Source organism: Strigops habroptila, chromosome 1, assembly GCF_004027225.2.
Source record: "Strigops habroptila isolate Jane chromosome 1, bStrHab1.2.pri, whole genome shotgun sequence".
Classification (NCBI taxonomy): domain Eukaryota; kingdom Metazoa; phylum Chordata; class Aves; order Psittaciformes; family Psittacidae; genus Strigops; species Strigops habroptila.
In genome coordinates this window covers 50468713-50495716 of record NC_044277.2, presented here as the reverse complement: position 1 = coordinate 50495716, position 27004 = coordinate 50468713, and the positions used below count along the sequence as shown (strand labels likewise).

General features: G+C 37.1%; 1 protein-coding gene across 3 annotated transcripts in view; it reads left to right on the top strand.

The window, feature by feature from the left end:
- DLGAP1 (DLG associated protein 1) overlaps nt 1-27004 on the top strand; it is a 398543-nt gene that overhangs the window by 121220 nt on the left and 250319 nt on the right. For 2 of the 3 annotated variants that reach the window (XM_030496355.1, XM_030496364.1), the window contains one exon: nt 13437-13546. The gene's annotated coding sequence lies outside the window, so the exon portion shown is untranslated. The remainder of the gene's footprint in view (nt 1-13436; nt 13547-27004) is intronic. The other variant, XM_030496374.1, reaches the window with a different exon arrangement.

The following is a 27004-nucleotide window of genomic DNA, read 5'->3' as shown; positions in this document are numbered from 1 at the left end:
AGGTAACAACTTGTATAAATGTCGTAAATTGGCTGTATGTCGGTAGTTCAGTCTCATATGTTACCTTAGCTGGACTTTTGGGAACTGAGGTAAATCATCTGTCCTACTGCAAGTTACGTGGTAGCAGTTCTATGACGTGGATCTTCTTTGACTTTCTTGGCTTTGATATCTGTTGCAGGTATGGAACTAGGGTACACTAAGGTGAAAGTAAATCATGGTGAAGTCATTTGGTGAAATTCTATTTTACCAAGTTCATACAATTATAATAGCTATTTCTTTATAAAAGTGACGTACAATGCATGCAAATTATACACAATGATGTCATGATACATCCTTGTCTTATGTAAAGAGTGCATTAAAAATCTTTAGCTGTGACTCATTCTGGTTGCAAAATCGAAATTAGGCTCACAACTTTACTGCCACAGGCTACTCAGAAAAACTCTAGGAAACTATTTAAAAAAACATCAAATCATACTTGTTTCTTGGACAGAAAACCAGAATTCATTGTAGGTGCATGCAAAATCAAGGCTTTTTTTCCTTGACGTTTTGATTTCTTGGTAACATTTCAAATAGCTAGTATTGTCTTCTTTTAGGGAAACCTTTCACTTATAGTGCTGCCACAACATTTTTAAGTACCAAGTGAGGTAGAATCATGGAATCACAGAATGGTTAGGGTTGGAAAGGACCTTAAGATCACCTCGTTTCGACCCCCCCTGCCGTGGGCAGGGACACCTTTCACTAGACCAGATTGTTCAAAGCCCTGTCCAAGTTGGCCTGGAATGCTGCCAGGGAAGCATTCATAGCTTCCTTGGGCAGTCTGTTCCAGTGCCTCACCACTCTCACAGTAAAGAGTTTCTTCCTTATACCTAACCTAAATCTCCCCTGATTTAGTTTGAACCCATTTACCTTTGTCCTATCACTACAGTCCATGATGAAGAGTCCTTCTCTTACATCCTTGTAGGTCCCCTTCAGATATTGGAAGGCTGCTATGAGATCTCCACACAACTTTCTTTTCTCCAGGCTGAAGAGCCCCAATTAGTAGTTCAGTATAATTCATTCAGCATTCAGTGTAGTGATTTGAATTTTCACAAGAACCTTTTGTTTCTTCAAGTCTTTACACTTTACACTTTGTTTTTGGCTTTCTATAAGAGGAACTTCAAAGGAGAAGTCTGTGTCAGTTTAAATGAAGGTTCCTCCCATCTGAAGATTTCTTTGCAAATCACAGGCCAGGTTTTATGAATGGACCGTCTTACCACTCAAGCGATGTCTATAATATGCCATATGTGCCATATGTGAGAAATCTTGAGTGCCAGCATATTTAAGTGAAAGCTATCAAGCAGTGATGGATTCTTCATGACAGTCAGCTGCTAAATACCTAGACAGTCATAGTTCGTCAAGGAATTTATTTCCCAAAAGCAAGCAAGTACATGCATTTGATGTTTGTATTACAAGTGGCTGCTATAACAGAATGCTATTCGAGTGCTGGAGCACTTAAGCATTATATTGTTCTGGTATTTTGTATTCACTAACCTAGAATGAAAGCACCTCTGATCCAATGTCATCATCAGTAATCTAGCAGATAGAAGCCAGTGCTACAAATCAACGGTGCAGACGGCAAAAGAACAAAGTGAACATGTTTAAACATTCAGCCAACATTATATGGAGATGGTGCCAGAGCCATTTATTACATATTTCCCAGTACATTTATTAATAACTTCCTTAAGAGCTCATGTTAAAAAAAAAAATAGATCTCTGAATTATCCATATTTGAATCTTTTATTGAATGAATATCACTACATTTTAAATAGAATTTAGAGAAACGTGGTTAATCTGAAAAATCAGTAGTAAGTTCCAACTAGAATTTTTCTAGACAGTTAGGGAGTGTGTTTGCATGATTGGGTAAAATAAACCAGAAAAAACCCTGTACTCATTCAGAGAATTTGTTGAAAGGAATTTTATCACATTGACTTGATTTCTCTGTCACAGTAATTTGTTAAATATTAAAAAAATTGAAAAAGGCAAGAGTCATCTGAAGAAACAACTTAATAGTGTTTTGAGAACAGTTTCCCATCCGAAGGTAGTAATTTGCCATTAGTGCAAAATTTACCAAGTGCTCTATCAAAACCAAGATGGCTATACTTAGGGTACTGTCAGTGCTGAAAGTCTTCATTAGGACTGTGGATCATGCACCACGTAACATCCAGCATGTCTTTATAAGCATAAACAATAAATTTTTTTGTAGCATGCCACGAAGATTCATCTGTCAGGGGTGTTTTCTGAATTCTGTCAGACTTCTATGAGGTTTGCTAGCCCAGAGACATGAAAATTAGCTGTTCCTGTGCAAATTTGGTAGAAAAATCTATACCGACTCTTTTTTTTTTTCCTTTGTGTAGGGGCATAAAAATGCATGATGTGCATGACGTGATGAGCAATTTGCATGTCACTTTGTGTGTAAGGTGATCAGTTCATGTCCCACGTGGTCAAGTTTTAGTACATGTAGATGGTTGGTTTCAGCTAACAAAACACAAGATCTGCTGACTGTGGACTTCTTCCAGAAGGTAGGGAAAAAAAAAAAAACCAAACCAAAACCTTCTTTTTCCCTTTCACTAAGATATTCACATGCATAATTACAGTCTATTTACAAAACTTGCAATAACTGCAAAAAGGTGCCAGCTTGAATAAAATGGAGCTTTAAAGTGTGAAGAAACTGGAGATACGCATTTTGCTGTGTAGTGTTATCTTCTGGAAGGATAGCGAAATGCAAACAAAAGAAAATCCCAAAAGCTTTTAGAAGTAATGCTCAGCTGCATTTCCCTAGGAATGCTACAGTGAGCTACTACTCAAAGAGTATTTTCCTTGTGCTCAAAATATGATCATGTATGGTCCGCTAAGCCTTGCATGCTCGTTTTCTTTTCGGTGGGGCTTAGATATGCCAGATGAAGAATGGCTCCTGGAGTCAACTTCAGCTCTCTTCTTGCCTCATTGTTTCAGCAGAAACCTGTAATCTGAGCATAATGCAGATTGTGATGTATCCCAAGTTTGGAGGTGACATCTGTTAAAAAAAAGTTCCGGGAGGAAGGGAGGGAACAGCCACAACCACTAATGAAGTGCCTGTCCCCTATTAGCAGCCTGGGTCTGGAGTGGGCCTCTATTCCGCCAGCATGGCAAGATTTACTCGGAGTCTTACATGTTCTTGGCTTATTAGATATGACTTGGTTGTCATCATAACATGGGAAGTATGTAGCTTTTGTCAGTAAAGTGCAAGCACCAAAACTGCAAGTGATGGTGACTGGGACATTTGGACTCTGGGTGCCATGAGCAGTATCTGTGTCTTTTCAGAAACTATTGAAGCACAAGAGGATGGGATCAGTGCACTGAAGCACTTGGTGCTGAGGACCTAGCACTTCCACTGAGGAGTTTCCACTATTACTAAACAAGTTTTCCTACATTCCATGACCATTCAGTTAAAACTCTGATCTACATCTCACTTTAAGATTCTCCAGGGAAAGAGAGTGCTCATAATACCTTCCAGAATAATACAACGCTGATTCCTGGGTGCTTTTCCCTTATTCTGTTAAACAGTGTAAAATACAGAGTACCCAACAACATTCATCTTAAGCACTAGATCTTAAAGAGAATTTAATAATGAAAACAATCCTAATTCCCCAAACTAATAAAAGCATAATAGATAAAAAGGATTAATAATGTGTCAGAGCAAATTAGTTGAAAATTGCAAATGAACTCTGGACTTTTTGTGCATTCTTAGACAAATTTAACAACAGTGTCACAAAATGTTTTTCACTTCTTTATCTCTTAAGATATGCATCCATCAGGTTTTTCAGCATTCTCTATATTTAAAGCCACGTTAAAAGTTGTATGTTGTGTTAGTAAATGATCTCTGTAGGCTGTCTTACACGTACTGGCAGGCTGAAGAAAATAACCCAATCAAAAAATAAGGAACAGAAATCCACCTCTTCATAAAGTTGTATTAAAACTTTCTTTAGTATAATACGGAATTTTTTTGATATAATAGAAATAATAGTAGTACTTAAGATTGTGAATACTCTTACCTATGATAATGAATATGTTCATTCGATTTTTCATCATGTTCCATTAGTTTGTTCTACCTTTGAATATCTAGCTGTACATTTAAATTCTCATTATTATTCATGTATAACTTTGCCATTGAAAGTCATGGCAGAAGTATTTTAGAAGGGGTTTATTGTTTTGTTTTCACTTTAGCCTTTTTTTTTTTTTTTATTTTTCAGAAGTTTACTATCAAGTGTTTGTCTTCTGGCAAACATGATGTGAAGTTTTTTTCTTGTTCTTTGTGGGTGTTTTCGTAGAAAGATTAACTTTATTCTTAGAGCAGCAGATCTGTCTCTCTCTTCAGCATGTCTCATATCACTAGACCCTTTCTCCTGCTGTATCATCACTGGGTACTCTGTTCCATTTGCTTCATCCACTTATGCATGATTTTGGACTTGGAAGAAGTGATAAATGCTGTCTCCCCCTTATCACTCAACTCTTAAGTCATTCTGACAGCAGAAACTGCTGTTCCAGTTAGAGCAGGTTCATTAGGTCATCAGAAGGTGCAAGCAGGAGCACCTTTCCACCTCCAACCTCACTGTACTAAATGCTGTGGCATCAAATGATCATGAAAAGATTCATGAATTGGTCTATGACACCATCCACCAGAGCTTATAATAATACATAGAAGTATTCTGTCACAGTGGATGTTGAAATTATTACCTCTCATTTGCAATTCACTGAAGCTGTCATTTTTTTCTTTTTTCATGCAGTTCTGCTTCTTTTCCACCATATGTTCTCCTTAATAGAAACAGTTGGGCAGTGCTTTCAGTATCATACATTTACCTCATTTTTTGCTTCTGTCATTCACTGTGAAGCAGGCTTTTTGCATCTCTAGCCTACTGTTTGCTGCCTATGACTGCTTTCCAGTTCTGTTTCTCCTGATGAAGTTCACCAGCAATGTAGGCTTCTTTCTTCACCATTATGCAGTTCATATTTTTTGTTACCTTTGTAATTTGCAGCTGTAGTTGAATGTTACATAAATGATTAATTAGCACTTATTAGTGTTTTACATTTGCTAAGTACTGCACAAACTAGCTAATCAAGCAGTTAATAAACTAATTAAGTAAAACCAACATGCAGTTACAGGAGTTCCATTCTCTCTTTGTCCTTGTGCAATCTTCTTGCATACTGGTATGCTTTGAAGTCTACAATCAAGAAATATATATAAAAGGTTCTCCTGATGAGATGATTTCTTCAATTTCCCATTCAAATCAACAAAAATATTGGCAGACAGTGTGAGCAGAGGTAGGCCAGCACCAAAATCCTGTGACTGTGGTGTCACATTCATGACTCCTTGATACATCTTGCTTATTAGCACAAAATAAGGAGAAAAATCTTTGTTAGGGTCAACATGGCAATATTGTTATTTTGTTTAAAAAACGGACAAACAAACAAACCCTAATTTATAGCTAATAAAGATAAAAATTCTATACTGTAATTTTTCATTTGCCGAGGTGGGGGGAAGAAAACCCCAAAACTTCAATTTCTGTGCCAAAAGAGGAATGTTTATTTGTGCAGGACATAAGACATGATCCCTTCTGTGCCTTCACTAACGAAGACAATTATTCAGTTTGGTGGGAATTCATGCAGGAGTAAACTTTTACCACCTGGTGTAGCATGATGGAAACATAATGAATTTTCTGTTGACAGGTCTTTTTCCCTATCCAGTGTAATATGCAGAGTTGTGTTTGGCAAGTTTGAAGGCTTGAGTTTAAGCACAGCAAATGGATGATGACTGAGCAAAAAATCTTGCACAATGTATGGGAAAACCATTACCTAGCCAGATGTTTTAATCATGAAAATTTGCAGTGATAGCCTCTGTCACTTATCCAAAGTGATGTTTAGCTTTGGCTCTGAAGCAAGTGTGGAATGACATGGACCACATTGAAAGAAAAGAGGACATTTTTTCACCAGGAAATGGTAAAGAGAAATAGAAGTGTTCTTAAATGTTTTGAATGATGGTCTGTTAAATTGACTGACTGGTGTTACTGGAAATGTAACCGGGGGGGTGAGGGAGTGGGGGGAGGGAGGGGATATGACTAGATTATCAAAGTATCCCTCTGTCTGCAGATTCCTAATTGTGCTGCACGAGTAGAGTTCTTTACTACGCAGCACATTTTCAGCCAACGATGTAATTGAGAATTTCTCCCTGCAACAGCTGGATGCTGGTTTTTAGCATGTTCAGTTTCAAAAACTGCTCGAATGCCTCATGATTGCTATTTAGGCTGAAAACAGATTTTTGGCATTGCAAAGTAACAGGAAATTCAATGATTCCAGGAGTAGGACTTCATACAATAAAACCATGAGCTGGACATGTTTAAAATTCACATGTGTGTTCTGGAAGACGTACTTTCAAACTGTCTACTTTTCATTGTGTACTGTGAAAAACAATACACCTTGGGTTCTATTTCCTACCTTTTACAGCTTATCATACTTTTTTGAGGAAGAGAGGGATGAAAACTTAGAGTGGTTTAAAAGCACAGTAATTCCTGCAGTGCTACTGACATACTTGCTTCTGTACATGTTCCCAGAAGTGAGGGTGAACTAATGCAATGCAGACTTCGTGAGGAATATGAAGACGAGTATAATTTGGAAAGGATCATTATACATTTGTGGAAATGTCACTTGAGGTACATGGGTTTTTAAAAATTGTCAGTTGTGTTAGAAGCACTTCTATGATGTAACATATTTTAGGCATCAATTGCATAGGATGTATTACAGTATGTGAAAGACAAAGATTGTAGTTGGGGTTTTTACAACATTTCACTTGACTCTGCAGTTACAATGCAGAGATTTCCACCCTGTATATGGTGCAAATAAACATCTTATCTATCTATCCATCTATCTGTCTATCCATCTATGTCTCTCTCCCCCCACCCCCTTTTCTCTCTAAATCAAATGGTAAGGGGAAATGTGGGCTAAAGTTTTCCTATCTTGTTTCCTTCCTTAGAAGCAAGGGACAGGCTGACTGACCTGGGCTGTTAATATTCTCTCCAAATTTCAGGAGGCTGTTTTATATATTTTCTTCCATTGCTTATGTCATTAACACAGTTGAAAGTGGGATGATTTTGCATGCATTCCAGTTGCCTAGGTGCTGGGTCTAGGCACCTCTCATACTTTATTGACCATTTTTGCACAGCAGCCGCAATGCTGTTTGAGTTAGCTGCTTGGCTCTTCCTCTGCAATCAGTGCAAGATGAGAGTTTCACTTTGCTGGAAGTACTTGTGTCTACCAGACTTTAGCAAGGCAGAGAGAGGAGTTATTGATAGGAGTAATGCAGCAGCTGTGAGGAGTGAGCATGACCGCACATGTTGCCTCTCTTTCCTTGCTTTCTCCCTTGTTGCATTCAGATTTTTTGCTTTCTCTCATCCCTTTAGGACAGTTTTTAGTTTTGTGTTTTGCAACTATGCCTGTTTAAAATACATAGACTCTTGGGGTGGTGGTAGCTACAGAAGATTGTGGGTTTATGATTTTTTTTTTTTTTCTTTAATTTGCCCGTTTTAGTTTTCTGCCTTCTTTTGGGCCAAGTCCTTCATTTACATGCCATGAAAAATCTCAGTGGGGCGGTCTTGGGTGAGGAGCTGTTGAAGCCTCTCCTTATTGCAGAACAGTTTTGGTGATATTAAAGCTTTATATAACTGACTCTTTCACTTACAATGAAGAGCAAATTAAAACCATTTACCTCCAACTACAACAGACTGCAGAACTTCCCATGGTGCTGATGCAGGAACATCTCATAGAGAATAGTTTATTCCTCCTGTGGATTAATGTTGAAGGAAAGCCTGTGCTTGGGATTTTTCTGTTATGTTACATACATACTTACAACTCTGTTTCAAAACCATTTAATATTTATGAAGTTGGGCTGAGAATAATACAACTGCTGTGAGACAGTGAAATGTCTGCCATTCACATGCTGCTATATAGTGGTATAAATACATATTTGAGTGAATTAAATTGTATTTAATCCTTTCTCTATGAGCTTTCTCTGGTAAATAGATACCAGCACATATCAGCACTAGCGTGCATTGTTGGCAAGTGACATGTGCTGTCAGCATAATTTTAGATGTATTTCATTTCTTACATAGTATTTATCTGAAGTTATTACTGATCCAGAATTTTAAACTTTTTCTCATTGGTATGCTAGCTACTGAAATCAGGTTTTCTCAAGGTATGAATTGTTTCCCATTTGGATGCAGAAACAAGGGAATGCCAATAGTGATTGTCTAGTGACTTCTTAAAGTGACATAATTAAAAATCACACTTTGCAGATCCATTTAATTTGCATTGATTTTAATTCCTTTATCATTAAATAGTTTCAGGTTGGCTTCTTTTCAGTTTAGAGTAGAGTATAGTCAAAAGGCCATGTCTATCTAATTAGTTGTAAATACAATCAGGCTAAAAGTGCTTGTCTTCTCTTCCCACCTTTCCCAGCAGAATGATGGAAGATACGAGCAGCTTATTATTGGTAACTTGGTGCTCCAGTTGTCTTGGGGAAAATAAGCAGTTTGCTCTGACTATGGGCAAAATCTTAATGTGTTATTATTACTGTAGATCGGCTGAGCTGTAGACATTGAAGTATTGCATTAATATTTGCTGTGCTTGGATTAGCTGAATTGGCAGTGTATTTAAGTAGGGACTTGGGCTTTCTTATTATTTGCTTAATCATATTTGTAATTTACTGTGGCTCAGTACTCAGCATGATTTTTAATTGTCTGAGGGAGGCTGTTAATTTTACAAATGAGGTGGAATAAGCGTGTGTAATACTGCAGTCTTGGCTTTATAGGAGAGGGTATAGTTTTGTGCTCATTGCTAAGCTTTACGGTATTCCCATTACTACTACACCAGTATGGTTCTAATTAAACTTTTAGAAGTTCATTTGCCAGTTCATTGCCAGTAGTTACTAGGCAGTCCTCATTTAGGTAATTATTACTATTTTGCTATAATTTGGGTAGCAAATACATAAGGTTCCTGCCCAGTGCTTAAGGACAGTGACTTACGATGCAGTAAATCATGTTCTGAAAGAGACCTCTTCTGAACATCTGAGATCATCTGTTGTTTGCTCCCATAGGTACCCTCATAGAAAGGGTGCACTAAATATAAAGCCCCTCTAAACATGTATTTCTAATGAATCAGGTTTGAACTGTTAAAGTAGGTCAGTGTCCTGATACTGCTTACAGAAAAATGGGTAGTCATGCACTTTCACTATGAGTTACTTTTACTTTATAAAAATATGATGTGGGGGAAAAGGGGGAAACACAAACATGGAAAAGAAGAAGTCAGGTAAAAATTTAGTTCATCTCATTTACAATGTATCTTTGCTAACTAAAAAATCTGCTTGACACCAGAACCAGAGAAATGTAAAGATGCATCATGTAGAAGAGAAATCAAGTGGCTTACTAAGTAATAAGACACTTGCCTTTCATTTTTGCACTGAAATTTAGTTTAATGATAATGCTCACACTTTGAATTGCTGTTCCATGCAGGAGTGGTACAGACATGATTAGAGTCTGTTTCTTGGAATTACACAAATGTAGAAAGGAATTGGAGGTGGTCATCTAGTTAAAGCCCTGCAAAAGCAGGGCTAATGTTAAAATTACATCAAGTTGCTGAATACAAGATGAGACTTGAACAAGTCTCAGTCTTGTTCAACTAAGAGTTCAGTATCTCCCCAGATGGGGATGCCACAGCCTCCCTGGGCACCTGTTCCAGGTTATTCTTTGTTCCTGTTCTTCACCACACTTTTTCCAGGTGTCTTTCTGACCAGATCTAGCTAGAACCACATAGTGGCAATTAAGTTACTGTTTCCCACCTAAAAGATGGGTTTAGAGACTCTGCTTTTTGTAAATGATCTGTCATATAATACCTGGGTAATTTGAGTCACTGTGCTGTGCTAAAACTGAACCAGAAACTGGGGGTTTAAGGCAAGCCTGATTCCTGCTATGTTCGTGAGTACTGGCTATGAAGCAGTTTCAGGTCAGTCTGTTGAGAGAAAAGTCATAATGTCGTCTTGTTTCAGGAAAAAGCAACAGTCTGAAACTAATCAAAAGGGACCAGATACCCTACAGTTTGTACTTCTGTACTTCACTTAGACGCTCTTCAAAGTATTGTAAACGTATCAGTCTAAAAAAGCAACACTTGAATCCTCTCCACCTTCCATTTAAGTGCCCTCTTTTTCCTGAATGCCAGATGGGGATATCAATGTGCACTACTTGTTGGTTGTACCATAAAAAGATCATAAAAATCACTTCAATGTCAAGGTCAAAAGTCCCATGTCCTGTTTCATACATCAGAGACCAAACGAAAGAATATAAGAACATGGCAAACAAATGCTCTTAGCCTCCAGGTTTCTTGAACTTTGGGTCTTTCTGAGCTCTATGTTTCTGGACATTTATAGTTAGCCACAATCAGGAAATCTAATTTTCTTTCCCGCAGCTGTCCAGACTTGTCTTGAAGGCCTGATTTGATGCTGATGACCTCCTGTGGCAGTGAGTTCCAAAGCACAACTGCACTTTGCAGAAAGAGCCACCTCCCTTTGCTCATTTGTTTTGCTTTCTTCCCCTTTTATGAATGTGGTTCTTAACCAGCTTCATTTGATGTCCTCTAGTTCTTGCATTGGGAAGAATGAGGCAGTGAAAAAAATAGCTTTGCTAACCCTCTCTATGCCGGTCATGTTTTCATAATGTTCTCCCCTTCATGGACCAAAGACTCTTAGCCTATTCATTTGTCCCTCATGGAGAAATCATTCTGTACCTTCCGTCATCATCTTGTGCTTTTGTGAACTTTTTCTGATTGTATCCCTCTGATTAAATTAAAAATAGGAAAAGTGGTCAGAGAAGGCTAGTATGCATGGACACTCACAAATAAGAAGGACGAAAAGCAAAAGGGATGAAGAAATAAGCAAATTTTAAAACTGTTGAACCAATATTGGTTTTGGGCCGTTGATGTGGGTAGTACCCTATGTAGTACAGAGCTTAAAGCACACTAATCCATGACTGTCTCTGAAAACCATATCATATAAACTTATAATATATGTTTGCAGAAAGTTCCTGTCAAATTTAGTTTCCTCTTTTACATTTTATGCAGTGGTTTACAGTGTGTTTAACACTTGTGCAGTGAAGGTGATACCTTTACATTGCCTGGCCTCAGTGTCTCTGTCATCACTAAATAATCTAACAAGTTAAAATTTCTCTTGTTCAAGTGAATGCTGTCAGCTAAGAGAAACCTGTTTGAGTCCAACTTCAGCAAGGTTCTCAAGCAAATCTTCAAACTTGGGAGTTTCAATGGGTTCACAGAAGTCCTTACAACTGAAGGCTCTGCTTAAAGACCTGTCCAGTTTAAGCCTTTAGAGATTTATCTTTGAAAGCTCCCTAATGGAATCTTATATGGAGAAATCAATCCAGTTTACTTGTTACAATTAAGTGTAATCTATCGATTTTATACTCTCAAGGAAAATCTGAAATGGTTATGATGTAGTCAATGTAGTAGTCAAATTAAGGCCTCTCTCAAAAGACATCCTGTCAACTGGAAATCTATGCATTTCTGAAATTATTTAAAAGGGATTTCTGGTTCTGCACCTCTATTTTGATCCCACCACCTGTCTGATGGTTTTACCATCACATTTCGAGCTTTAAACTTATTTTTCTCACTCTTCTGACAGAAAAGCCTGCACAACCAAGAAAGAAAAGTGATTTAAAGACCAATGGTACAGAAAGAATTAGAAAGTTAGTTTTAAACTTAAGAAGAAATATATACCTCAGGGGTGGTTATATACCCCAGGGAAGAGTCAGGACGTCAATGCCAGCTATACACAAAGTGCTGTAGTTGGAGTAGAATGTGTTTCTATTCTGACACTAATTTAGAGACTCTGAATGTCAGAATTTAGTTCATTTTGGAAGTGGGTCTCATAGTAAATGAAATGATAGTAACAAAAGGCAGGCTGCAGCTTTCATCAATTTGACTGCTTTTGAGGTTAAGGAATTCCCAGAAATAAACCTGTCTTGTGTATGGAGGCTGTTCCTGTCCTCTTAGTGGTTATTTCGAAGAACTTCAGTCCAAAGCTTGATGCTTTACTAAGATGTGCCTCCGATTTCCAAAGGAGTTCATTTAAAGTTTTCTAGCCTTTGGGAAGTGGGACATCAGACTCTCTGATTGGATTCTCTTCTGCCTTTATAAACATGAGTTTGTAATATTTGCAGGCTATTTTTACTCTGAACATTTTTACTTGCAATTTCTGACAACTAGTGCCCAATAGTTAACTGTGGTCTGTGTAAAGGTGTTTCTTTGAATAAACATTAAGACTGTAAAATAATGTAAGAATTTTCAACACATCAAACAAGTTATTGTACTGATTGTACTTCAGTATAATCTGTGGCTGGTATCAAAGCTCACTTAGCCATATGTCTTTTCCTCTCTTTTAATACACTTTTCAGGGAAAGTTTGATTGGAGCTGTTAACTGCATTTACAAGAAAAGATATTTGCACTTGTTCTGGCTTGTACTTACGAATCGTTCACATGAGGGGAAAAAAAACCAAAACAAAAAAAACAGAAAAAAGAAATAAATCCAGAATAAAATAGGCTAGACCTTTAAGTGATGAGAAACAAAACTTGAAATAGTGAGATGACTCATACAGCTCAAATATAGAGCACAGAGGAAAGCCGTTTGTTTCCATTAGTCTCGGTAAGTAGTACTGGAGAACTAAAAGGGAGAAATATGTTTATCATTTTCCTTACCAGAGAAAGAAAATTACTTGGAAATAAGTATTTTCAGTTCGTATAATTTTAAAAATTCATGTATTTAAATTTACAGTGATTTGCCATTGCAGTTTTTTCCGCCAGCAATTGAATACTGCTGGGGAAGCACCGTGTGTACAGCTGGGTGGTTGGTCAAGTTTATCACCATTCTCAGCTGCCTTTCCAGAGGCAGCAGGACTCCATGGTGCTTACGTAGCGTGAGAAAAGGGTGTAGGATGATGAGACTGGTGAAGAGGTGAGCTTGCAGAGAGTCAGTTGATTTACTGAGGCAATCACATGTAACTAGTCTAGTCTTTGTATCTTTTTGTAAAAGAACTGACAAACTCTTTCTGTGTTGTGGAGGGAGAGTAAAACATGTAAGATGGCACCATAAATACAGCGTTATACAATCTAAATATTTGGGGATTTAGTGCTTTTTTTACTTGCAAGGAAGAGAGCGTGGTACCACGTGAAAATTTTGCCACAGACCATTGATATAAAGCCTATAAATATTGCTGTAATTTTTAATTAATGCGTAGTTGCTTGCCATGTTAATAATTTTTCCTTGTTTCAGGCTAGTAGTTTTAACTGCTACATTTTGATTATGTTTCAGAACAGTCAAGCATCCAATATTCGAACTGACATCTGAATTAAAGAGTGTGCAAAAAATCTCTTCCCTCTTTAACTATTGAAACATCTAAAATGGAAAACTGACTAAAGGAGGTGAGTCCTTTCTTCTTATTCTCTGATCTTTCTCCTTGATCTGTCTCTGCATCGCTTTCATTTTTTTCTAGATTTACTCGTAATAGGCAGGAAGCCAAATGATTGCAAATTCTGAACTGCTCTAATGGAAATGAAGGTAGCCTGATCACTTGCTATTTTGGCTTAGAAAATTATATATGTGACAACTCATCTTTGTACTTATCTAGGTCTGCAGGCTGCAGACAGTGTTAATATCAGGTGTCTTTGAACATTGTGAGTCAGACATGAACACAAAAATGTAGCACCGAAACTTAAATGTTGAGTAGAGCCTCATATGGCTAGATGTGCCATAGCTATGGAGCAAGTGTAGACAATATAAGAGGAGAGGACTGATTTGGCCTGGAAGAGTATAGAAATAAGAGAGATCAGAGACAAAAATGTTGGAAGCAACATTGAAATGACTTGGAGAAGCTCTGGTAGGGAAAGAACTTCCTTTTCCACAGCATCTGCAACTTTTTTTTTACTTTTTTTTTTTTACACTGAGAATTGTAAAAAGGCATGACCTTACTGACCTTATACTGAAGATAAACTGACCGTGAGCTAGAGCAACTCTAGCCTCTTGAACACAAATTGAATAGTGGTGAAATATCTGTATATAGTGAATTATGGGTTTTTCACAAAGCTAATCATATTGAGACAAATTAAAATCAACAGTTCTATATCCTGTTTCTTTGTTACCACATGACAGACTTAAATATACATGCTTTAGGAACAGGGAGAGTATTTTTAATTTATGTTTCTTTTTTAAATGGCGGTCATGCTGCTTATGATATGATTTTAAAAGTAATTCTTAGAAGTATGCCATATTCAACTTGTTACAGTTCACTAACAAGCAATTTAATTATAATGTTAAATTAATACATTCATTATAGAATTGGTATATCAGGATTAGTTAGGTATGATACTGTACTTCAACTCATAAATTTCCCTGTGCATAAGTTTAAGATATTGAATGAAATGTTTTACATCTCTGGAATAATCTTTGTATCACTCAAGAGTGATCTTTATTCATTGTTTTCCCTTTTATGTAAAATATTTCCATAGATAACTCAAAAATTTAATTTCTTACAATTAGGGTGTTATGTAGTTATCCAGCAATAACAATTACTTTTTATATTAGAAAACATACTATAAGAGGAGAAAATACCAATGCTGCTGCAACATTTCCATAGCCATAAAACTGTTTCCATGATGATTTATTATACATAAAATATATCTATGTATACATGAATCTGTATGTTACATATGTAACATACATATATGTCCTTATACATTGCAAGTATATATTTCCAAGGTACATATACAGTAGAAAAAGTGGTGCATTTTCCTTACAGAATAGGACTTGGAACTAATATGTGTTTGTTTTTCACAGTAATACATTTACCTATCACTTACATATATTTATATCAATTATTGTGTGCTTTCATACTCAAAAAAATGTATCCCCCCAGTTCTTTGTGGTTTGGGTAAAACAACTATATCCAGCATTCCCAGCATTCAGTTTCTTACTGCTGCACTCAACTTTGGCTGTTCCATGCACCTGGATTTGGGGATGTGTCTTTTAGAAGAGTCAAAGAAGTTAAGAATGGTACAGTAAGAATGTTATTAAGGCTGTGTGCAGTCATCTCTGCAAAATTTAGGAAATACCAAAATGCATGTTGTCAGTTCACACGCATCACGAGAGATGCTTTCCAACAATCTCATGTATAATTTTTTGCTTATAATTTTACTTGAAGTTCACCTGAATATTGGTGGTTTCCTTTTTTAATGATTAAGAAGTAAACTTTTGATGTAATTATATTATTAAATTTGACCCTTCTTAGGATGTTTTATAGAGTCTACCTATTGAGTTGATCTACCCAGTTTTGGATAGGGTGCTTAAGATTTTGAATAGGGTATTTGTAGATACATACTGACACAGACAGTCCTAATATAGAAACCCTCTGCTTACTCACAACAAGCAAAGGCACCACCACTTGCAGGCAAAATAGAGACTTTTTTCACTGAGTGTTGGGAGGTGTCAGGGAATTCTTTCAATATAGAGGATTGTATTGAGCAATGCAGAAAGAGGTGCTTTTTTGGGGTGGGGGGGTTAATTGTAAATTCACTTAGAACTACACAAAAACCATCATACATTTTAAAATAATTTGAATGGACGAAATGAAAGAAACTAACTACTCCCATAAGGATAGAGAGGCTTCTTAGGAGAAACACAGTTTCTATTAGACTTCCTATTAGTTTTTTGCCCTTCCTGTAAAGGGGACTTTTTGCTTGGTGCAAAAATGTGAAGTAGGGCCAAAAGATATCTCTTAACGAAGAAATACAAAAGAAAACATTATGTTATTGAAGAAGGTATTTTTACTAATGATACACTTATTAGAAAGATCAGGGTGCAGTCCATTTATTTTCAGAAAGAATGTATCTATTGTGAATTTCATTCAAGGGAGATGCAGATGGAACTTAAATATACCATCAAGACATGTTTATCAGCAGGGAGAAGATTACTAGACTTTGGAAAAGTCAGATAAGGAGAATCTATATGAAATGTGTTAGGGACACAGAAGAAATTGAACTTTAATGAGAGCAAACAAAAGGAATATAATTAATTATCTGCAGGGAGAATGAAAGAAATTTAAACCTTGCAGTCTTGTCTTAGTGGAGAAATAGGATAGGGAAATAGGATAGTGAATGCTTTTGTGTGGTCTAATTAGGCAGCAGTCTCAGGCTCTTCAAAATATTTTTCCTTGGAGAAGAAGGACACAAGACACAGAAAACAAATTATTGGTTAAAAGATACAGTGGTCTTTGTTGCAGTACAAGAGGAAGTGTAAAGTATTTTATTAATAATGTTGGGGTGAAGGTAATTGTAATGAGAAAAATTAGACTTATTGCCTCAGGTAAAGTACACTGAAAAGACACAAAAGCTTAGATGAAAAAAAGGTAGTGTAATCAAATATAAAGAGAAAACAGCTTTCGGGTGCTAATTGAAAACTAATCATGACTTGCTTGGGGTTTTTTAAACTTTTTTAAAAAGACAAGACTTTATATTAGAGTTTAAGTGATAATTCCCTGATTGGGTATACAAAACCTATGAATAGGAAAAGAAACTAAAATGGCAATGAAATAGACAGGTGAATTGTCTATTAGATTTAAAGGGAAAAAAAAAAGGAAATTTCAAATAAAATACTTCCTTCCCTACTTATGGGAAAACCAACATCAAAATAAAAGATAAGGATAACTTTTTCAAGCAACAGTATGTCAGCAACAACCTGATGAGATGTAAAGAGCTAAATGCATTTTTACATCTAGTGGCAAATTGGAAGTCCAGGGAATATCCATAATGTTTTGGGATGAGCTTGGATGCTGAAATTACTCCTGGACACTCCTTAGATTTGAGTGCTGTAGTGACAACAATAATGTTATAACTCTGAAAAGTCACCATCTGTGCAGGCAAAAGGGAAAATGGATTTGTAGTATATAGGTGGAGAAAATATCAAAAGCTGCAGAGAAAGAGGTACTGAGGTGTGGAATAAAACATTGTAGTAAAAGTTTCCTTTCTGCTGATAAATAAGGAAACAATCATTAATTGCGAGAAACTATAGAGGCTTATCTTTGAGTAAAAAAAAATTGTGATGAATTTGCTTATGTGAGTTGAATATGTAACTGGGAGCAAAAAAGAACAAAATAAACAGGAAGGTGATATTCAGTATAGCTAAGGCCATCATTTTTCCCTCTATCAGTCTAAAAAAAAAATTCACTTCATCACATCTAGCAGAAACAGATAACAGTTCCTCACAGCTATGATCATTTTTGTATCTAAATTTATTTCAGAAATGTACCTTTGATTTCCTGCATTTTGACAATTGGTATCATCCAGATATTTTGATGATTGACTGAATTGACTGAAGAATTGACTGAATTCTAGAAGGTGTGGTCCTTCTTCCTTCACCATCCATATTGATTTTTTTGTTTGTTTGGCTTTGTGGAAGATGGGAAATTGGTAAAGGAAATTGTGCTAGAATGCCAGAAGGCTGTTTCCTACAGCTGACCTGAACTTCTGTAAAAGAGAGAAATTTTGTAAACCTCAGATCAAGTATTTTAATTACACTGTCTTTAAAGCATAACTACATTACACCTACAAGATTTAGTCAGAGAGTAGTAAAGAAATGTGCCTATTTATGATTTTGGATAAATTATGTCGAGGTACCAAAACAGAATCTTCTATTGAGTTTCTAAATCATTATTGTTTGGGGGTTTGGTGTTGGATTGGGGTTTTTTTTTTGGGGGGGGGGAGAGGGGGATGTGGGGGTGTGGGGTGGGTTGTTTGTTTGTTTGTTTGTTTCATTTTATTTAATTAAGAAAGTAAACAGGTTGGTAATCTCAGAGAAACTGACTCAGGAAAAGAGAGAGCTAGTAACTTCAAGGATGCTTCCCAGTCCATCTCCCATTGCCTTGATAAGTATGAGGTTGTAGAAGATAGGTAAGCAAGTGAGGCTAAATACTTAGCATCTAGTCCTTTGTTATTTATTACACCTTTTCTTCCTATTTAAATTAATCCTATGGAATGCTAAATGGTCGTTTAATTTTAAAATGCCTTTCCTTGTGACTTTCTTTTCTCATAGTGAAAGTCACAGCCAAATAAACTTGCCTGTGAGCCCATGGCTGTTGAGTGGGAGCCTGAGGCCAGGGGACATTAATATTAGAGATGGATAACACTCTTGTAAGGTCTCTCAAGCCTAAAAAGAGGTCATCTCTAGCTCAGGAAATACCAGAATTATTCAACTTTCTTACTGTTTTCTATATTTTACTTTAGGCATCTATTTCCACCATTGTTTATGTCAGTGGCTCAATGGGCCTTTGAATTCACCCAGCATGGCAATTTCTGTAAGTGCGCACTGCTGGAAGTGGATGCCTGTAAGGAGGTTGCATGGGGGGACAAAAGTATTAACACCATTAACTCTGAGAATGGGAGTATTTCTTGTGTTCCCACCATTCTCTTCCAGCAAAAGATTTCAAACTGAGCACAGTGGTAAATCCTATTTACTCCCATGGTATAAAATCATATCCCTGAAATAATTCACCTGTCTTAAAAACAAACTGATCTATGGAACTGGCATTGGTTTTAGGCTGCTAATGCAGGGAGCGATGTCTTTCTTATGTTTGCATTGCACATAATAAGCAGGCATAGGCACAGTGATACCATCTCCTGATGGTTTCGTGGAATCGGGGGCGTACCTGTATCCTAACACTGGAAAGAGTATAGGAAGCACATCTGTCCTTATATGGTCTATCTTTATATTTTTATCTATTTGTAACTATAACAACTAAAGCAATAACATCATAAAAATCTGATGTGGGTGCTCTTTTAGTTCACTGTTGCAGGGATGGAACCTGCACTGTGCAAAATGGAAAGATACAATTGTCGTTATAGAATAGTGAAAGTCTCTGGCCAATGTACATTAGTAACCTCTTCCAACTCATTGGGTAATACAAAATTATGTTCTTCCAGAAGCGTTACTCTATATGAAACTCTTTCTGCCCTATAGTTATTATTTTAAACTGTTTCTGCAATCTGTTTTATTTCTATTGTATAGTTTCTACTTATCTTTTGGTTTGTTGCCCTTTCCTGTCAGCTCTTTAGCTTCTTTCTACATGCTGCAGGCACAGTTAAAAAACCTGGCTAATGTTTTGGAGAAGGGGCAGGATAGCAGTGGGTCACAGTAGGGACATGGCGAGGAATTCTGGTATTCAGGACTTGAATGCTCAAGAGAGACCACAGTCATGGTTGGATGCAGTGACTGTTTCCAAGATCGAAGAAAAAAAGCCAAGTAAAATTGTTTAGCAAAGTATCATTCATCAAGAACAAAATGTATAATCATGTATATTATTGAAGCTTTCTGACTTGCCTTTGCTTTTCAAGCATGAATTTATCTGAGCACATTGAAGTCTAAGTAGGCTAGAAATTTCCTGCGAATACTCATCTTACTGTTGTTATTTTAAAAGTGGGAAGAAATATTTAAGTGTTACAAAATCACCACAATGAAATTGCCCATCTTATGAGCTGGCTAGGAAGTTCTTTCAACAACTAAAATTTGTATCTCGAAAATCCTGGAAATAGGGACAGTTTCAAGGACTGGGAGGAAATAGAAAATCATCAAAATGCATGTCTGGAAATAGATCAAAAATTGGTGAAGTGATACATACTGAGGAGGGTGAATTGCTTAAATGGTTTAGGTAAGTTTGTATGTAAAGTATCATTCCTTATGTCCTATATCAGTATAAGTATAGACAAATATCATGGTTAAGAGTTAGGCAGTACAAGAATAAAGAAGTACAAAATGGGGGTGTGATCCCATGAATCAAAATTCTGAAAATGTTTTTGAGGGCATGGTACGTTACCAGTGTAACAGGATTCTGCAGGTGGCAGGTCCACTAGTCGGGTTTACAAATATGAGAGCTTCAGCTTTCTATTCCAAATATGGCCACTCCAGGACATATTTTATTAAGGTACTCACATTTTAAAAAGTTGTTGAAAACTGGAGAGCCTTTAGGAGACACCACAGGATAGGTTCAAGTGAGACTAAAAAAACCTGGCCAGTTTAGATCAGTGTTTGGGGGTAGGGGGCATTGGAAAACAATTTTCTCACTGTGGAAGGCAACAAAATACTGAACTTCTGAGACTTCCAAGTGAAGACAAAAAAACGATCCAGTACATGGAAGTTAAACCTAGAAATGCAAGCAAAGTGCATATTTTTAAGCAGAAGTAAATACACATTGGAACAATTTACCAAGCAGTGTTGTGGATTCTTGTAACTTAAAAGATTTCATTTGGAATTAAGGCTAGGATTGCTGAAGCAATTTAGGGAATTAGATGCTCAGACATCCTTGAAATGTACTCATTAAATTCATCAAGATCTCTGGGGTTCCTCTAAAAATGCAGGAAAGCTAAAAGCAGTATGTTGCTTTTGATTCACAAATGAGGCTTGGAGTGCTGTGGAGATGGTCTCTGTTGAATATGTTGCACGGCAGGTCAGACTGTCCCGGTGGCTTCTCTTGCTCACAGTCAGTGTGTTTGTTTATTTGCACGTGAGAACAGCAAAAAAATGTTCTGACCTAATAGGAGTTACTTGAGATTACTGTTGAAGTACTTACACCCCATCTGTTTAATAAGATGTCTGTGATTCATTCGTGTTAACAGTAGGTTGCTATTTCACCTCCATTCTTCTGCTGCTAGTAGGGAAAAGACTGAAAGACAAGGCCATGTACATAGATGGCATGGAGCAGCTGAGAAACAGCTTTGTTTCTGTTAGGCTTTCAGCAGCTGATTTGATAGTCAAAGCAGAAACGATCAGTCATGTCTCAGGACCTCCTCTGTGATCTGAGTGTGTTGACCAGAGGAGGTCCTGAAATATGGCTAAATAGATTTATTAACTAAGCATTTCTTGGTTTTCTGTAATACTGTGCATGTAAAGAATTCACTTCAAACCATTGTCTCTCCCCAGGAAAACTTTGATCTTAAATGAGTGAGTCTGGTTGGCTTGATTTTGTCTCTGTGAGAGTTACATTGAGATAGAGGCTACATGGATGTACTAAGCATCCAGTCACGCATCAGTACTATCAGTAATTTTGCTGTCTCTGGACACTACAGCCCCTACTGTAGAAATTATCTATTTTGTTTCTTTTTTACACTTCACTGCTTATGGTCTGCATGACTAAGCTACCAGTCCTGTAAACCAGATCTGTAATCAGTACAAATACTATTTGCAAGCCAATTTCCTCATCTTACTTTTCAGAGATATGTATCTGAAACAGGATGGTCATGGGGGAAAAAAAGTAAAGCTCACCTATGGGAGGGGACGATCACTGTATCCCTTGAACCAGGAGCTGGATTCTGTTCCGAGATTGGCTTACTCACAAAGCTGAATTTTGCGAGGCTCTGGAAATCCAAATTCTGCCTCATAACTACTAAATATAAAGCAGTAATCTAGAACATTGAGGTTGTTTGGTTTGGTTTATTTTTTTTTAAGAATGCACAAATTAACAACAAACGTGGAAACAATTAATGTAGAAAACTAATAGTGTTTGTGGCTGTTAACACAATGAAATTAAAACTTGTATATCCCACCCAACAGGTTTTTTAAGTTATCTTCTGTTGCATAAGAAAACAGGCATATCTCAGCCACGCTGAAGACTCAGGGTATAAATGGTTATAATTTGTATAAAAGTGGATTGAGTTGAATATGAAGTACAAAGAGAAATAAGTGGTTTTGTACTGGTTGATATATCATAGATATTTTGGAAATCTGTTTATCCAAGACATCAGTGGGACAACAAGGTTATAATATTAGGTTCTTGGGGCTGTATCAGTATATGAAAGTTATTTGTCATCTTTATGAACTATATATCATTATCAGAATAAAAATTATACTGATTGCTGCATTTCTCATCATTATCATGTAGATCTTCCATGTGGTCTATCAAGTCCAACAAGGAGATGAAGCAATATGTATTTCACACAAATTATTGATGACAACTGCTGTGTCTTTTCTTTGCACACCTATATAAAAGTTCAAACTGAAAAGCAGCTATTGTGATGTCCAGTGCTGGAAAAAGAATGAAGTGTAAGCTAATTTTAAAATATATTACATTTTCAAGACAGTCCAGACTGGTACTTGAGTTGAAGGTGCCCAATGTCCATGCAGTCAATTATATTGGTGACTGAGAAAATGAAAGTGCAGATGTTTGCAGTTTGGGATTTTTTGTTTCTGTAAGTGAGCAACTGATAATGTAATGTGAATCAAAAAGTAATATATGTCCTTGTTAACTTCAGTAGCTTTATAATGCAGCTATGCAAGTGATGTGCTCTTAATTTGCTCCTGTGCTTTCCTGTAAGGCTGATGGGATTTTAGCTTCAAAGCACTGCATGAAGGTGCCCTCTGGTCTGGACAGTGCAATGCTTCCTGATGGAAAGACCTTGTTAAAGTTAGGTTTTGAACACAGTAAAAACTGAGCTGTGCTGCTTTATAATAAACTAAGTTCACTCATTGCTTTGGCCAAATGAGTCTAAGAAATGCTTGCGTAGAATAAGTTGTGTAATTATTATACCACATTTCTTTACATTACATATATATGTGTTTATACATACATGTATATCTAATTTCCTAAAGCACTTTGTAAAAAGTAACAAATAAATGTAATTTTTTCTTTCTTTCTATCCGATTTGAGAATGTAACTCAGAAAGTGTGTTCAAGGAGATGAAGTGACCTAGCTGTCCCAGGAGGTACAAATTGGACTGATAAGGTCCAAACATATTTTCTTTCATATGTGGTGTGGAATCTGTCCAAAAGCAAAATAGCAGTAGGCAGGATTGAAGGCAGTCAGTATGACATGAAGAAAGAAACAGCACCACTGGGTTGAAATATGACTTTAAGTAACTATAGGGCTTCTTGGATTTATGATCAGGAGCAATCCAACATAAGAGAGGTACATCTAAGCAACTTGGTAGGAGATGCAGCTATTTTAATTCACCAGAAATAAGTGAGCTCCATGCAGATGCTATTGAACTATTGTTGAATCATTCTGGGTTTCAGTGGAAATTTGTAACAAGGATGAACTTTGTCCTGCAGCAAGATTTCTCATCTGGCTTTGGCTCTTTAATAGTTGGTGACACCAGTCAGTTTTCTTAAAGTATCATAACAAGACTTATCATGACTTGTGTCTTAGAGCAACAGTAAGCAAAGAAGCACATGCTGAAGGGAAAGCATGACAGAACCAGATATAACATGGCATAGTTTTAGAAATCACCTTATTTGACAGACCATCTGGTTTTGGGTTAGACAAATGAATACCTTGAGACTGTTTGGGTAATGAATTGTTCTCTTGTTGAGGTATCAGTAGCTTGAGTATCTGAGAAAACAGAAAATGCTGTATCCTGATATCTACTACAATAATTTATTCATCCTGCATCGCCTGACTATTGTAGCCTTCAATGACATGGTGGGGGTTTTATTTTCAATTACTAATCTTTACTGCATACGATATTATGGTAAGATTGTGTGCTTTTAGCATGTATTCTCTGAGTAAATGGTTAGCTGTCAAGGAACAATAAAAATGCAATAATACTAATAGTTTTAGCTCTTAAATTCTAAATCAAATGCCTCTTATGTAGCTCTCATATGTACAGCTTTGTACAGCTATTTTATTTTGATTGTGTTTATTTTCTCAGTGGTTTCCTCATATTTACACAAAATAATAAGAGAATCATAGAATCGTTTAGGTTGGAAAACACCTTTATCATTGCGTCCAACCGTTAACCTGAGTCCATCACTAAGCCATGTCCCTAAAGTACCACAGCTACATGTCCCTTAAATAAGCTGACTTAGCCTCAGTGGCACCTCCAAGCTAGGTGAACCATTGCTGTAGTCATTGTTTGGTTCCACTTGCAGAGCCTATTATTACTCAAAGGCATGTGAGCAGCTGGCGTAGTCACAAAGTAGATGTACCTGCTGCACTGAGCAATAACTTGTCACCATTGCCCCCAATTCTTTAAGTCACTTTGTTCAGGCAGGAGGAGAGAGGACAGGGAATCCTCCATATCATGCATCCTGTCTGCCTGTTGGCATTTTCTCGGGGAAGGCAATTCTAGTAGTTTATCTCTCTCTCACTCTTCCTTATACTCTTCAACCTACCCTCCTCCTCCCAGAGCTCTGTCACTAAGTGGAAGAGTTCCTCTACCTCGACACACCTCCCACAGGTATGCTCAATGCTGCTGTCCCATACTGGCACAAGAGCCAGGCACAGCTCACAGCCTGACACCGGCAATGTGTTCTCACCGGAGCTCACTTTCAGCACCTGTGTCAATTGTGGTGGGTGCAGAGTTCAGAGAGGCCATGGCTTTCTGCCAGGTGGATACCATTGCTGTCTGGTCAAGCTGGCAGGGTTTCAGCGCCCTTCCTGCACACCCTTCCACACAAACTGTCTCACCATGCCCTTGCTGATGTGCCATGCTTTGCTTGCTCTCCCTGTTGGCAGCACTTCGGGTCACTGATGCTCCCTAAGGGCTTCCTTTATACATGTAGAGGGCCTGGCTGCTGGTGCTCCTGGCCCCACTCAGGTCCCATCAACTGCTGTCATGCAAGCTGCAGGCTCATGGTGGCTCTCTTGGCTCCCCTTGAGGTTCTCCCAGTGCAGGACGTTCTCCCTGTGCACTACACTACAGCATTCCACTGGGGATTGTGCCAGCACTGGAAATGCTCACCTTGGTGACTGACCAGTCATGATGAATTAGAAGAAAACCTTTTTCTTCCTCTTTCTAAAATGTCAGATTGATCATTTTCTGCAAACACATACCTGGCATAAATTGGATTTATCTGGTTTCATCTTAGATTAGGTGCTTGATTTGTAATTAAAATCCAAATGGTAAAACAAATTGAGAATGACAAATGCAGTTTATTGAATCAGTAGATCACTATTTTCCTGTATTACAGCTGTTCTGTCTTCAATGCAGTTCCATTTGATTTAGTAATTGTATGCAAAGTATAATTATGTTGTGGGTCTTCATCAGAGATCCTTCTTCGTTAGAATGATTGAAAAGGGTTGGTGGAATAATTTGTGTCATTATAGTTACTGGTAGTTTGTACTGCTACACAGTCTGTCTGACTGTTAATTTCATGTATGTTTGAGAAATTAAAACCTACTTATATTCTTTGAGGAAATCTTGAATAAATTTAATGCTTTGCTTTTTGCAGACATGTGATATACTGTTCTTTTGTAACTTTGCAAAATTAAATGCCTTCCATGGGGGAGTTGGAACTCTGTGCAAAAGGAGAAAAAAAAATCTGATTTTGAAATATTACTAGTTTTGGTTATCCTTCTAAATGCTTATGGTCTTAGCCATAGCCACAGCAGTACTACAACAAGGGAAGATGTATGAGGCTCAAATGCTATGTTGTCTTCTTTCAGGGAAACAGAATGCAAATTTATGGCATATTTTTCAAACTTGAATTATTTATATAGCAAACATTACTCTGGCAAATCCTGATTAAATTTATATGAATTTTCTTAATCTCTCCAACAGTTTGCGCTGAAGTTTTTAGTAATCCTCTTGACTCCCCTCAGATCTATGAAAGCTGGGACTTTCATATCCCAGTCTAAATAAATATTACTTAGATCCCAAAATCTCTCTAGCTATATTGATATATATTTCTTTTTTTACTCATAAAAAAACCCCTACCTCTTTATAGCTAGGAAAATAGGGCATTATTGCTGTGCAGAACCTATTTAATTTGTTAATTATACTTTTCTGTTCTTGTCATCATGATAGCACCTGATATCTGGACACACAATATTCCTCTAGTGTGGGCAATCATCTGAGGGTCCTGAAAGTGGAGGGATCTCCAAGAGGAGATGTACTGTTTATGGCAATTTTAGAGGGCAGGTGGGTGCCTCAGGAAGGTAGTTTTGTTGTGGACGACGTGTCTGGTGCTTGAGTGATCAGTGTCTCTTTGCTATAGGGGAAGATGGGAGTCTATAGTGTTTGAAACACCTCTGGTCTATGGACTTGGATTTGCGCTTGTTACTCTCTAGGGAACAGGGAGAATTTAGTAGGCCACCAGCAGCCTTTGGTTATTCCCACTGATGCCATTAATGTTTGACAACACCTAGCTAATTCAGTGTTTTTGCTATCACTGATTTATGTTGGCATGCTTGTCTCCCATGCTGTTACTGTGGATTCACGGTTGAGGAAGTCTTTTATTTGATAAAGCTAAAGAGGGATTTTTCTACAGTGAGTGGGATTCTCTGGGAAATAAATCTATTGCAGAGCACCATTAATTTTCACCTGCATTGTCACTTAACCCACAAATAGCTTGTGTCAGCACTAATGTTTTCAACTTTAATAGCTGAACTTCTGCTTGGGAGTATAATGTGAAGGCTGGCAGAGGTGTATACTCACTGGGAAGGTTGTTAGCACAGAAACTATCATCCATTGGTCAGCCAAGGATGATCTATTTATCTAAGCATGAGTGAGTGTTAAATTGGGCTAGAAAAATCAGCAATGTACTTGATGAATGTTATTGTTTAGCATAGCACAGTGTTATTTGGCAATTTAAATTATGTACAGCTACCCAGAGATTGTCATTGATGGGAATATAATAATCACATCTATAAATAATTTTATTCAACGCATATAATGGTTAACTTTTCCTATAAATGTAAAATTTTTTTGTAAAACATGATAGTATTACCTATTGCACCAATTCTGAAATGACTATTTCAGAATTTTTATTTTTATTACAAGTTTATTTTGCCGTGTTATGGATGCTCTCTAATATATTTAATATTTTACTTTCCATTCTCAATTCTCATTCTCAAATGCTTCTCACAAGTGGTGTTAGGGTGCGATGAATGAGTACACCTTGCC